Source organism: Petaurus breviceps, unplaced genomic scaffold (assembly GCF_028583685.1).
Source record: "Petaurus breviceps papuanus isolate PSGF00001 unplaced genomic scaffold, PetGlider_PUasm1.0 90740, whole genome shotgun sequence".
NCBI lineage: Eukaryota > Metazoa > Chordata > Mammalia > Diprotodontia > Petauridae > Petaurus > Petaurus breviceps.
This window is the reverse complement of record NW_027187330.1, coordinates 7,004,903-7,018,162: the sequence shown is the minus strand read 5'-3', so window position 1 is coordinate 7,018,162 and position 13,260 is coordinate 7,004,903. Positions and strand designations below refer to the sequence as shown.

The following is a 13,260-nucleotide window of genomic DNA, read 5'->3' as shown; positions in this document are numbered from 1 at the left end:
CCCCTCCTCCTCCTCCTCCTCCTCCTCCTCCTTCTCCTCCTCTCATTCAATGAATATAATAAATAAAAGCAGGACCCATTAATTTTTTTTTTAGCTATTGCAAATATTTTAATAAGTGTTCTGTGCAAGCAAGGCATTTAAAACACCAGTTTGTGAGGATAAACTCCATTGGAGAGAGAGAAGACAGAACGCAGGTAGCCACGGAGCTGAGGAATTTTCTTGATTCGGGGTAGGATCTGAGAGTCTACTGTTTTCTGATCAGCCTTGCGCTGCTCTGTAATCTCGTATTTCTCTTTTTCTGTGTCAAAAATCTCTCCTTCTTGGTGTCTAGGTTTACGGAGCCTCTTCTTCTTGAAGTAAGCATCAGTAAGATGATTTGGAATTTTCACTCCTGAAAGGTTAACCCGGGTAGAAGTAGCAATAACAAATTTCTGATGGGTCCTTCTCAGAGGAACACGGTTGATGGTCAGAGGTCCAGTCACCAGTAGCAAGCCACTAGCCAGCTGCTTCAGGAAAACCACTCGCTTGCCCCTGTGGCGGCCAGTGAGCATGATCAGAACTGTACCTGGCTTGATGCTAGCCCTGGGTCTCCTCACATGCTGGCTAAAGGGCTTTTTGCCATGACTGAGCAGCTTTCTAGGCACATCCTCAGTAGGGTAATACCTAGGCATTTTGCGAAGCTTTACCACTCGAGTTCCTCCATTCTTATCGCCACCAACAGACTTTGAGATAGTAGCAGGCACTTTTTCTTTCTTCTTCCTTTCAATCCGGGTTTTTGGGGCAGCGTATTTCCGCTTGTACATGGCTCTCCGGGAATACATTGCAGACCTGGAGTATCTACCAATCCCTCGGGCCAGGACTGGGTTCCGACTGCAATGCTTTCGAGGCTTTTTGACCTTTTCAGCTACATCTTCCTTTTTGTTCTCTTTTTTTTCCCTTTTTGACCTTCTTTTCCTTGGGTGACTTTTTGTCCGCCATCTTGAGAGACGGGAAAGAGAATTACAGTCCGGACTTCCGGTCTATAAGCAGGGGCGGGAGGCGGGGAGCAGGACCCATTAATTATTTAATTGGGGGCAGTTAGGTGGCACAGTGGATAGAGCGCCTGGCCTAGAGTCAGAAAGACTCACTTTCATGAGTACAAATACAGCCTTAGACACTTACTAGCTATGTGTCGCTGGGCAAGTCACTTAATCCTGTTTGCCTCAGTTTCCTCATCTGTAAAATGAGCTGGAGAAGGAAATGACAAACCACTCTAGTTGCCAAGAAAACCTCAAATGAAGTCATGAAGAGTTGGACACAACTAAAAAAAAAAGAACAAAACGTATAGTCTCCTATTTATCCTATGTTTGTCTTGTTCGCACTTATGTGTTTGCTTGTTATCTGCCCCACGGCCTGTAAGATGTTTAAGAGGAAAATCTGTCTTTTGCCATTCTTTGCATTCTTATTGGTCCATGTTTCCACACAGCTTTTATTCTTTTATATTCAATGTTCCACAGACTATTGTACCCGTGAATAAAATAACTGCTTTCTGGAGCTGAATAGAAGTATTGGGACACAAACTCATGTAATTATTTTCATTAATAGTAGTGTTATTGAATATAAAGGGGTCTTAGAGGCTACCAATCTAACTCAGAAAGAAACACTTCTGTTTTACAGAAAAATAAACCAAAATCTATATAAATGATGTCATAGAATCATAGATTTATAGCTGGAAGGACCTTTAGATAATATTTTTATGCAGTGCTCTCATTTTATAGTTGAGGAAACTGAGGAAAAGAGTAGTGAAATGATTTGCCTCAGTTACCAAAAGGTAGAGTCAATGATTTGGGGCAGATATATGGCATACTGGATAGAAGCTGGGCTTTGAGTTAGCAATACTTGATTTCAAATCTAGCTTCAGACATATACTAGCTGTGTGACCCTGGACAGGTCATTTAACCTCTGTCAGTTAGGTTTCATGCACTGTAAAATGGGATAATAAAAGCACCTATTCCCCAGGGCTGTTGGGAAGGCCTGGCATATAGTAGGTGTTTAATTAATGCTTGTTTTCTTCCTTGTCCAAGTTCCCTATTAGAAGTATGGCTCTGATGGAAACCCTGGTATTTGAGAGCCAGAATAGTGTCCCTTCTCCTGTACCACACTAGGAACTACTGTTATTAAGGTGTGTTTTCAGTTTAATGTTTGGTTTTGGTGAAAGATTCTCTCTCCTATACTTATAATTTACATGCAGGACTGTATCTGGAGAAATAAATAGCTGACCCCTTCCTGAAAATCCTTCATTTCCCATGATCTGATCCCAAACTTGCTCCTCGTTCTACATGGCCCCCTCCCAAAATGCAGATAAATAGGTAGCAGCCTCTGCACTGGTCTTGAGTAAGAACCACACATTTGTTGGAAAAGGTCCCTGAGGCTCCAGAGGGTTTTCTCTTCTGGTTAAAAGGAAGTCAAAGGTCACCTTCCTGTACAGCCTAGCTGTCTCTACAGTAACTCAGGCTGCTGTTGTCACCAGCTTGGATTCAGCATAAAATGAAACTCTCCCTGCTTCCTCACTTCTGCTTTCTCCAGGAAATAAGGCTACAGGCTATTTGCATGATCCGCAGAGAGGAGCTGAACAAGCCAGTGGGAGCTGTTGAAGATTCAAGGGGCTGTTGGTGCCTGGTGACCTTCTGGGCAAACCCACCCAGTAAAGGGCAGATCCCTGGGGCTCAGATGCGGCTGGAGTCTCCCCAGGGCGGGGGCATCTGGACGGATATCTCAGGTAGGTCACTCAGGCTTATCGAACGCTATCCTCAGGGACTCTGAGCCCATCTGTGGTAAACTGGGGCCATGTCTTGGCTTCTGTCCTGATAAAGAAGCAATGCAATGTTAAGTGTTTCAGACTGATTGGCTCCTTGCACACTTGGGACTGAGGGGGTGAACTCGGGCAAAGGGGGACTGAAGTAAGGCTCACGAGGTTGCAATGACCAGCCCAAGTGAGGGTCTATGTCACACTGAAAGTAGATTTGGATCTTTTGTCATGTGTTTTGGTCTGGTTCTGTATAACGTACTTTGTTGTAATTTGAAGAAGAGCAGGTTGGCCTCCTTTGGCCTTCTCCAGAGCAGTGTATTCAACTGTTACTATCAACCCCCAAATTAAGGAACAGGTACAATTCTTTCCTTCCTTTTGGGGACTGCAGTTCCTGAGGCAGTCTATGTGTAACATCAGCCTGCAGCAGGGCAGGCCTGATGGCAAAACTGCCAGAGGGGTTCTCCCTCATAGAACGTTAGAACAGCCCATTTGACAGATGAGGAAAAAGTGGCCGAGAAGGGCAAAATGCACTTGTCCAAGGTCACAAAGGTAACAAATGGAAGAGTCAGGATTGAAACTCAAGTTTTCTGACTCCAAGTTCAATTCTCTTTGTACTACTTTGGGCTGCCTTTATTCCTCCTCCTCTGGTGCCTTGAATCCCCTGAACTGGGGAGGAGCAGGTATCAGAAAAGGCACTAAACTGGGAGTTAGGAGGCTAGCTCTGTCACTAAGTGGATTGTGAATCTGATTGGGCTTAATTCTTCTTGCCCCAGTTTCTACATTATCTGTAAGGTCCCTTCCAGCCCTAACGTTGTATTATAACCTGTGACTACCCCACTTAGGTGAAACTTCATTGTCTTTGGTTCATGCTTGGGACAGTTTTTCTGCCTTCATTGTTTTTTGTTATATATTATCTATTCTTTGTTGCATACTCTGAAAGCCTTGATCTTTGATAGCTGATACCTAATGAATCTAACTTAATTGGTCATTTCCTCCTTCAGTTCTCATAATGCTTTGTACCTCTCTTATGAATTTGAACTTATCTTTGTGCATGACTTGTTTTTTTTCACTTCTAGATAATAAATTCCTTGAGGGTGAGGGTTGAATTGTGTTCTACTTTGTGTCTATACCAGTGCTGGACACAGCGATTTGACATTAACTTCTTGGTAAAATGTTGTCTATGGCAGCTAGTTATAGATCACTGAGCTGATATATATAATTAGGAAGACTCATCTTCATGAGTTCAAATCCAGTCCCATGCATTTATTAGCTGTGTGACCTTGAACAAGTCACTTAACCCTGTTTGCCTCAGTTTCCTCATCTGTAAAATGAACTGGAGAAGGAAATGGCAAACCAGTCCAGAATCTTTCCTGAGAAAACCCCAAAATGGAGTTACAAAGAGTTGGATATGACTGAAATGAATGAACAACAGCAACCCTCCTTATTGTAGGAGCAGAATGTTGGCTGTAGACTATAGATTATACAGCAGGTAATGATTTGCATCAGTAGGATACCTCAAAGAGAGCTTCTTACATCAGTGAAATGACAAGTATGCTAAAAAGAAAAAAACATATGAGTTTATCTTGGCCACATGCTAATGGGTTCATGTGTTGCTCCTTTCTTATAATGTTTTCATTATGATATAGTTATCTGAACAAATTGGCTAAAACCAAATAAATTGATATAATGATTGGGGAGGCTGCATGGTTCAGTGTCAAGACTGTTGTCATAGGGCTTGAGTTCAAAACCTGGCTTAACACTTTGGTCAAGTAACCTAACCTTTCTGGATCTCAAGTTCCTTGTCTCCCAAACAAAGAGGTTGGACCAGATGACTCCTGAAGTCCTTTCTAGATCTGTGACTTCATACAGTTTGTGGTGGGAGGGCCAGAGGACCCTTCAGTGGACACAGTCAAATCATAGTGGACAGTCATTTGCTTTGCTAATATCATGATGACTAATGAGGAAACGTTGATCAATTTGACTTAGAAATTACAGGGTACTGACAGTGAAGTTCCATTTTTCTGCTTCTAGGAATCTTGTATTTTATCCTAATGCCATTTTTTCCTTCCGCATAGTTGCAAATATGTCATATAAACACAGAACTTTAAGATTGTTAACATGCATATATTTTAATGGAACGAAGCAGGGTGATTTGGCTGCTCTTCTTGGCTATAGCTAATTGAACCCTGTTGTGATAGATGCACAACAAATTTCTGTGAGTGGCTCTCATAAGATCTGTGGGCAGTCTGAACGTAAGTCACAAAAAATATTAATTTCATTTCAGATGTCTTTTATCCTTAAAATCGAAATTTATATTAAAAAGCATCAAAGAAACAGTTTCTTAAAAATGCCCCTCTATTATTGCCCTGGCAAAAAATTCCACATTTCATTTTAATTAATTAATTTATTTAAATTTTATGCTTTTTGGAGGGCATTTGGGATTAAGTGACTTGCCCAAGGTCACACGGCTAGTTTTTGTGTTGTGTCTGAGGCTGGATTTTTTTTTTTTATGGTAAGAAATTATGATTAGGGGAGCGGCTAGGTGGCTCAGTGAATAGAGCACTGGCCCTGGAGTCAGGAGGACCTGAGTTGAAATCCAGCCTCAGACACTTAACACAAAAACTAGCCATGTGACCTTGGGCAATTCACTTAACCCTAATTGCCCTACCAAAAAGCAAAAAAAAAAAAAAAATTAAAAAAAAAATTATGATTGGAAAAGTAATACACAGTATCTTGCCCTACCAGTAATTCTGGGTCTGGAGATTTAAGAATGATTAAGGGTCAGAGTTCCAAAAGGGTCAGAGACTTGGAAATACTGAATTCACTATTTAAGGATCTAAGAATCAAAGCAAATTGCAACGATTAGTATTTGAATTTAATCTAAATCATGTATAAGGCAACATACTTAAAAGGTTGTCTGTGGAAGCACAGTTGCATAATCTTGAAATAATTATTTTACCATTCTGAATCTCAGTTTCCCCATCTGTAAACTGAGGAGGTTGTACTAGTTGAGCTTTAAAATCCAGCCCTACGGGGGACAGCTAGGTGGCAAGTGAATAGAACACCGGCCCTGGAGTCAGGAGGAACTAGACTTGGATCCGGCCTCAGACACTTAGCACAAAAACTAGCCGTGTGACCTTGGGCAAGTCACTTAACCCTAATTGCCCTCCAAAAAAGCAAAAAAAAAATCTAGCTCTACAATTTTGTAATTCTATGAGAACTCTGTTCAAGCCACCACCAGAACAAGAATTGCTAATGATATCTTGCATTTATAGATAATTTTATAGTTTATAGTCTGCAAATGATGAAAGACAATGTGGCATAGTAGACAGAGAGCTATCGCCAGAACCAGGAAGACCTGGGTGTCCTAGGAATCTCTTTGTAAGTTGCAGAGAGGGTACTGACTCCCATTGGAGGATGGAATTTCCTCACCTGGGAGCTACCTATTTCAATAAATTGATAGGTACAATCCCTACTCCTTTAATTTACAAACTACTTTCTTCAAAATAATCCTGTGGGATAGGTAGCACAAGTACTATTCTCATTATATAAATTTTAAAAAGACTTAGAGTACAATGATGCCAACAACCACAATGATACTTTTAACTCTACAACCGACAGATCCTACAGCAGTCCCTCCAGGAACCTTGGTGGCCTCTTGTTGTTGAGGATGTTGGGAAGGGGATTCTGGCTTAGGTATAAATCAGCTTACTTGATTTCTGTGATAATTTCCAACCCTGAAATTGTGTAACTTTTTTTTTATGAGCAATTGGGGTTAAGTAACTTGCTCAAGGTTACACGGCCAGTTATTATTTCTGGGTGTGGTGCTGAGTATCTGAGCCCAGATTTGATCCAGGTCATCCCGACACTGGAGCCGGTGCTCTTACTCGCTGATCCACCTGGCCGCCCCTAAGCAATTGGGGTTGAGTAACTTGCTCAAGGTTACACGGCCAGGTGTTTCTGGGTGGGTGCTAAGTGTCTGAGCCCGGGATTCGATCTCCAGGTGTTCTCAACACTGGAGCCGGTGCTCTTACTCGCTGTGCTAACTGGCCGCCCCCCAAAATATATATTTACAAAAGTATTTCATTTTTCCTTCTTTGTGTCAGACAGAAATGCCCTTAGATTTCCATTAAGCATCTGAGCTGAAAAGTACCTTGGTTTATTGTTCACAAAGCCAACAGAGAATAGTCCTCTTTCCAGCCTGGTTCACTGGCTCTGCAAACTGACTATATTCAGGAACAACTGATTCTTTAGTGGCACTCTGAAACATCTTTGAGAGCTGTCCTAGGCTCCTTGAGCAAAAGAAAGGCTAAGCAAAGTCATAATCTATAAGAGGCTGGCAAGGTCTTAAAGAAAGATATCATTAGAAACTATCACAGCTCTTGGAGTAAGAATGGTAAGCTCAACTGAGTAGGTAAGGATGAATGGACCCCACCAGGTAGTGGGGAGGGAAGAAGAAAAAGCAGTGATCGAAGATCTTGAAAAAAATTAGAGGAAGGATAGCTTTCTATTTCAGTTAATTTTAATTATTTTCTATTGTCTATATGCTACTCAAAGTCTGTAAATACTACCAGAAACTTCTAAATTCAGCACCCAGAAGTTAATCTCCAGTTGCCCTACCCTAGTTACAACTCTGATTTTAACAATCCATGAAGGTCATTAGGACAGTAAAACATCAAATTAAGCCTAGTCCTAATTTACCCATTTTTTTTTTCCAGTGAGTCAGCTATATTGGAAGGGAAAAATGAATGAGAGTTTAACTTCATGCACAGTTCCTTTCATTACACTTTCCCCACCTACCCCCTCTCCCACATCTACTCATTTAGGTAACAGAGGATAGCTATTTGTGGATGATCAAAGGGAAATCACTCTAAGTCAAGTTGGTGCATCTGTAATGGAAATCTACAACAGAAAGAAAAAGAAAAAGCAAATGGAGCCAGATGTATCCTCTCTATCAGGGATCAATAATCTACATCTCCCATAAAGATGCTGCTTGCTGTCCTCAAAGGTGTATAAAGACCCTTTGCTCCAAATGAGTATATAACTGTGCAACTGAGTATGGGTGGAAAAGCTAAGAATTAGAGAACAGTAGTGCCAAGAGATGAGTCTTATGAAGCAAACATGCCATTTGAAGTTGAGACCACTGACCTAGACTCTAGGGAAGTAGATTTCATCTAATCATGGGTTTAGATCTGGAAGGGATGACAGAGGCAACCTTGGTGTTACCCTTTCATTTTACATGTGAGAGAAGTAAGACTCATACAGGGTAAATAATTTGCTTAGGGTCATACTGTGCTATGGGATGGCCTTGAAAATCTCAGTCATGTTTGATACAATTTCATGGACAGAACATCCAGTTCTAAAGCTTTTGTCATGGAGGCTGATGTAGCAGAGGGGAAACACTTTGACAAGGATGTATTTGACAAAAGACAGTCACTGATAGTTCAGCCTATTAGGTACTGTGGTCTTCAACTTCAGGCAGCTTGTAGCTCTAATCATAACCAAATTTAAATTCATTTAAAGGTAAATCTTTTCAGAAGGGATAGTATAGAGGGCCTTAGAGTCTGGAAGATCTAGGTGTATGTATGTGTATGCTTATGTATGTGTATATATATATACACATATATATATTTAAAGCTGTATAAATATAAATTTATGTGTATTTATATCTGTATGTAGCTATAGATAGATATTGAGATATATATGCACACACATATATATGTGTGTATATATTCATGTGTGTATATATGTGTTTGTATGGGTATACATATATGATATCTGTATATGTATGCATGTGTGCCTATAGGCAGATCACAACCTTAAAAGGCAAATCTTTTAATACTACAAGGTCCCAGTGAATTGGCCAGATGCATTAGCACAGGGAATTTTCACACTGGAAATGCCTCACACTGATGAAATTATAGGTCCAGACATCATCATCATCATCACTGTCATCAGCATCACCTGAATAAAGTATAGGTTTAAGTCTAAAATGCCAGATATAGAAATTACATATGCAAACTAAGTTGTACCTAATACATTATTGTGTTTCTAAAATGACTTAAGGATGCTAAGAAATTAGTTTCGTAAATGCATTATTCTTTTTCCAAAAATTTCCTTTAGATTTCTAATCAGTCAAAATGTTCCATGTACAGTCAGTAATATGGAAGTTGCTACACATACTGAGAAAGAAAACTGAGCCTCATTAGGAGAACTTATTTTGTGTTCCTCTATTCTTTTACTGTTGGAAAAGCCACAAAGGTGTGGCAGAATATACCGACGTAGCTGAAAAAGGAAGTTGAGATAACATAGAATAAGTTCCTCCTAACTGGATGATTATTTTTTTCCTCATCAGAATTGCCATCTCATTAACACACAAAAAACTAGCCGTGTGACCTTGGGCAAGTCACTTAACCTCAATTGCCCTCCAAAAAGCAAAAAAAAAACCCCAAAAACAAAAAACCCAACATGGAAACTCTACAGAGGAAGATTAACTCCTGAATCAGGATGACACATAGATTGTGAAGCATTTCAATATTTTCATAGAAAGAGTAACTAAAGCTAATAGTGTGTATGAATTTACACTTTTTAAAATTTACTATTTGTGAAAAGAAAGCAAGAATAGGTACTTTAACTTTTACTAAGTTAGTAACAAGATTGTCTGTTGTATTTGACTTGCATTTTGTTGCTGTTTGACGTTATTTTTATTTATATAGTTGCAGTTAGTGTGTATGTGAGTGTGTGTGCATGTGCATGTGTATATGTGTGCTTTAATTCTTAAGTTTATTTTATCTCCAAATATTTCCAGGTCTTCTGAAAGAAGTTGATTTCCCCCCACCTCTTCCTTTTTAAAGTAATATTTTCCTCCACTTAACATATATAGATAATTTTGACATTCATTAAAAAAAACCTTTTGAGTTCCAAATTTTCTCTCCCCCTCCCTCATCTTTTCCCTCCCTGGGACAGTCAGCAATTTGATAGAGGCTTTACATGCGCAATCATCTGCAATTCTTCTTACAAGTCTTCTCATATTTCCCTGGATTGTCATATTCATTGTTCCTCACATTTATATACCTGCTTTTCCTCAACTGTTCGGCTGTTGTTCTCTCCCTTTCCCCCATTGTGTCAATTATGTTTTTGTTCTCGTCGCTTCACTTTATATTAGTTCATAATACTTAAGTCTGCCTGCCTGTTCTTGTATTCATCATGTATGGTGTTTCTTACTGCATAGTAATGTTCCATTCCATTCCATTTCCATACCACTCTCCAACTGATGGATGGCTATTTTGTTTTCAATTCTTTCCTGCCACAAAAAAGTGTTGCTACAGGTATTTTAGTGTATATGAAATGCTTCTTTTTTTCTTTTTGGTCATTGACCTCTTTGGGTCATGTGCCTGGCAATGAAATCTTTGGGTCAAAGAGCATTTTATTGAGGCAGGTGGGGCAGTAGATAGAATAAAATTTTTATAAAGAGGCTTTGTAAATCTTAAATCATTATTCCAAAAATGTTCTAAAAGACAATATACTTTCAAGCTATTAAACTTAATACAATAAATGCTTAATATAGCTAGTTATAATAATAGTGACAATAACAGTGTTCATAGTAATGACGATGATGATGTACTTTTCAGGAAATGATAGTGTTGATTTGAATACTTTTTGCACAGCTAGATTTGGAAGGTGGGGTTAGTATCCATGCATTTTGCATGGTATAGCTATGGCCAGGAAATGTCATAGTGGGCTTGGGTATGGGCAAGATATGGGGAAAGTAACCAGTATCCAGCTCACTTGTCAAGCTTGAGATCCAGGAGGAAGAGAAGGCTGATGTGAGAGTGGATATTGGTCCACTGGCTATTGGTCAAGGGAAAAAATAGAGAGGGAGAAAAGAAGGGAGCTCAATGAAGGTAGAACGTTGGGGCTTACCTCCTACTCTGCCTCTCCTCAGATACTACTTTTTATCTATTTTGTGTTAAATGTTACTATGATATAATGGAAATTCTTTGAGGTCAGGAGCAATTTAGTATTTTTCTTTTTCTTCCCAGTGCATAGCATAGTGTTTGGCATATGCTAGTTATTTTAATAGTGTCGACTAATTAATCAATACTAATCTTCTGTGATTGGGAAGAAGAACCATCAACAAAGTAGCTAGAGAACTAAGACAACCATTTCTCTGAAACCATAGGAGGAACAAATGTTCCCAAGAACAGTGTCCAATGGTGACAAAGGCTGCAAAGAGGACAGGGAGGCTGGAGGCTGAAAAAAAAGTTGGATTTGGTCATCTGTGACATCTGAGAGAAGAGTTTCAGCAGAATGTTGAGACTTGATCTTAGATGATAGAGTGAGCAGTGATGAAAGAGAATCAGATAGTGTAGACTACATTTCCAAAGACATTTGGCCATAAAGGGGAAGAGAGATATGAGACAATAGCTGGATGGGGTAGAAAGGTAAAGGGAAGGTCTTTTTTGGGGTAGGATTAGGTAGATAGGATTGTGCTTGTAGTCAGATAAGAATTATTCCATAGAGAAGTACAGATCAAATAATAATGATTATCATTAGGTAGACAGAAAGGAGTCAATGAAGAGGGAAGGCCTATAGATGAGTGATCAGGGGAAAGGGTCCATTTTGACCAAGTTCTTTCCAAAAGGAAGTCAAAAGTAATGAGATCAAGGGTGCAGAGAGTGTAAATCCTTAAAAGGAACAGGATCACCTGTTTCACTGAAACAACACAGAAAGAGGAGGGGGGCACAATAACATGAAAGATGATAAAAAATGTTTTGAGCAGTTGTCTTCCTATGAGCCACTGAGTTCAAAGGATTCATTTGGTTTGACACAAGAATATACTGTGTGTTGTTTTGCTCACATGGGCTTCATCATACATGGAGATGGAGGTAAATTATTGGTCTCTAGAAGTCCCATATGGTTCCCCTGGCCTCAGCAATATTCCTAACTTCAGAGGAAACAGTGGTGCACTTCAAATGTTTGTTCTACATAGGTTAGTTCTATTGTTAGAGGCAAAGAATCTGCCTTTTCAAGGGGAGGAAGTTTATTCCTCAAATTCAGTCAGGGAGTCTGGAACAAGGGTCATGTCCCAAGGAAACATGGCCTCAAGTTCCATGTAAGGTGGTGGCTAATATACGCAATGATTTTTTTCTACCCTGGGGTAAAATGTTAGACATAATCCCAGGCCTGGGTAGTATGTGCAGGATCAGAGAGTAGGTAATGGCTCCCAGTCTGGATCTACTTCCACTTAAGAAGGGAATAAAAGAGTTGGGGGACTTCTGGAAAGCAGAATTCAATTTTGCTAATGGAGTAGGCTTGGTTATCTATAATATATATAGAAGGGGGTTGGTGGAGAGGAAGGGCTTGAGTTCTAAAGTTTGAAATGGTCAATGTGGTGAATGGTATCAAGAATCCATGAATGTAGACTATTTATAGAGGATTTCTGAGCAGCAGTGAAGGCTCAGTTGAGGTTGAAGAACAGAAACACATAATTTGGAAAATGAGCAGGATTTGGGGAATTTGTCCAGTGATACTCCTTATCCTGGGAAGTTACCAAGGGTTTGCCCAGGTCTGAGGATTAGCAGGTTGTCTTGGCACAGCAGAAGGTTCCAAGTTTCAGGAATTTTAATACAATAGTTTTAGAATTATTAATAATAATATTTATAAGAGTGTTTTGAGGTTTGCATAGTGCTTTACATGTTATCTCCTTTGATTCCCACCCCAACACTGTGAGGGAAATACTCTTATGATCTCCATTTTACAGATGAAAAAACTGAAGCCCAGACTGATTAAGGGACTTGCCTAGGTTCTCATGCAAATACCGTAAGTATCTGAGGCTTCAGTACGTTATCTAGCATGCCACCAAACTGCCTCATTAAAGTAGCAGAGGACAGAGTAGAGACTGAATAGGAAAGCAAATGAAGGCAGAGCAAAGGAGATGAACAAGAAGAACAGGGCCAGAAAATCAATGGACTGGAGCTAGTCTTTGTTACTGCCAAGCTTGCCACAATTTTAGGTGCCTGGATTTGCAACATGGATATTATACTCCACTCCTTACCCTCTCACCCCACCCCCATACCCAATCAGTTATCATTTCACCATCATCACTTTTTGTATGCCCCCTTCTCTCCTCTGACACTGCACCCACCTTGGTGTAGTCCCTTATCACCTCATACCTGGGTTATTGCTGTAACCTACTGGCTGGTCTTCCTGCCTCAAGTCTCTCCCTACTCCAGTCAGCCATTCAGTTATCAAATTGATCTTTCTAAAGGGCAGATTTGATCATGTCACTCTCTTATTCAATAAACTCCAGGACCAAATATTAAATTATATATGTGGCCTTTAGTGCCTTTCATCACCTATCACCTTCCTGCCTTTCGAGTTTTCTTCTACCTTAATTCCCTCTACTTTGTGGTCCAGTGACATTGGTTTGCTTGGTGTTTGTTCCTAGAAGAAAACACTCTCTCTATAAC

General features: G+C 39.9%; 1 protein-coding gene and 1 pseudogene across 1 annotated transcript in view; one reads left to right on the top strand and one right to left on the bottom strand.

Moving 5' to 3' along the window:
* Positions 1-82: 82 nt before the first annotated feature.
* LOC138145581 (large ribosomal subunit protein eL6-like) lies at positions 83-1,017 on the bottom strand (annotated as a pseudogene).
* Positions 1,018-2,602: 1,585 nt separating this feature from the next.
* Positions 2,603-13,260, top strand: part of LOC138145580 (WD repeat- and FYVE domain-containing protein 4-like) — a 64,015-nt gene continuing 53,357 nt past the window's right edge. Inside the window, exon 1 of the mRNA XM_069067250.1 lies at positions 2,603-2,758. The gene's annotated coding sequence lies outside the window, so the exon portion shown is untranslated. The remainder of the gene's footprint in view (positions 2,759-13,260) is intronic.